Source organism: Crocuta crocuta, unplaced genomic scaffold, assembly GCF_008692635.1.
Source record: "Crocuta crocuta isolate KB4526 unplaced genomic scaffold, BGI_CrCroc_1.0 scaffold264, whole genome shotgun sequence".
Taxonomy (NCBI): domain Eukaryota; kingdom Metazoa; phylum Chordata; class Mammalia; order Carnivora; family Hyaenidae; genus Crocuta; species Crocuta crocuta.
Genome location: NW_027529597.1, coordinates 2506333 through 2507705, shown reverse-complemented (window position 1 = coordinate 2507705; position 1373 = coordinate 2506333). Strand labels below are relative to the sequence as shown.

Sequence of the window (1373 nt, the reverse complement as noted above, 5' to 3'; positions counted from 1 at the left end):
GTCACATGTTTTCACAAAATACAAAAGTGTATGCAACCATGGATAAAATACGTTGGTCTAGATACCACCAACACTTATTTCAATACTATAGGTATCACACGATGAAAAACACTGAAGCAACAATGTAAAACACAGCCTAGCGCTGGGCTTTCCACCTACACTTATCTCATTTGTTTTTTGTTTGTTTTGTTTTTAAATGATGGAATGCTAGGGGCACAGTCTGTTGAGCATCTAAAAGACTTCCATGATGATCATGGTACATGAGTTTGAACCCCATGCTAGGCTCTGCACTAAGAGTACAGAACCTGCTTGGGATTCTCTCCCAGCCCCCCCNAGATAGATAGATAAAAGTGCACTTCACAAATTTGCATGTCATCCTTATGTGGGGGGCTAGGCTAATCTCTGTATTTTTTTAAGTTTTATTTATTTATTTTTGAGAAAGACAGAGACAAGGGGAGTGGAAGAGGGGCAGAGAGAGAAAATCCCAAGCAGGCTCCATGCTGCCAGCACAGACCCTGATGCAGGGCTCAAACCCATGAAACTGTGAGGCCATGACCTGAGCCTACACCAAGAGTTGGACACTCAACCAACTGAGCCACCCAGGCACCCAATATCTTTTCGATTTTGGTATAGATGCTGCCGAAGCAAATACTCATTTGTTTTTGTGTGGGCGTTTTTGCTGTTGTTTGTTTGTTTTGTTGTTGTTGTTTTGATTTAGTTTGGCTTGGGTTTTTTTAGAGAAGTCGGGGGGGAAGAGAGAGAAGAAGAGAGAAAATCTCAAGCAGGCTCTGTGTTGTTAGGCTCACCAACTGTGAGATCATGACTTGAGCCGAAATCCAGAGTAGGACACTTAAAAGACTGAGCCACCCAGGTACCTCAAGCACCCACTTGTTTTGAAGTAAAATTATTTTGGGGCGCCCGGGTGGCTCAGTCGGTTAAGCATCCGGCTTTGGCTCAGGTCAGATCTCATGGTNAAAAAATAAATAAAATAAAATTATTTGGGGCACCTGGGTGGCTCAGGTCATGATCTCATAGTTTGTGTGTTCGAACCCCGTGCTAGGCTCTGTGCTGACAGCTATCCCAGAGCCTGGAGCCTGTTTCAGATTCTGTGTATCTCTCTCTCTCTCTGACCCTCCTCTGCTCACACTGTCTCTCTCTCTCTCAATAAATAAAACATTAAAGAAATAAAGTAAAATTATTTTATAAGGTAAGATTTTTTATTCTAATGACAGTTATAATCTGAAATACAAAAGTTAGGTAGTTACGAACTAAAAACCATAATTTTAGACTTTCCTTTTTAATTAAAAAACAATACATAGAGGTGCCTGGGTGACTCATATGGTTAAGTGTTTAATTCTTAGTTTCAGCTAAGG

At 41.1% G+C, this 1373-nt stretch overlaps 1 non-coding gene across 1 annotated transcript; it reads right to left on the bottom strand.

The window, feature by feature from the left end:
* Nucleotides 1-341: 341 nt before the first annotated feature.
* On the bottom strand, nt 342-443 carry LOC144229751 (U6 spliceosomal RNA). The gene has a single exon (XR_013334592.1). It is a non-coding gene; the product is annotated as a U6 spliceosomal RNA (small nuclear RNA).
* Between the last annotated feature and the right edge of the window lie 930 nt (nt 444-1373).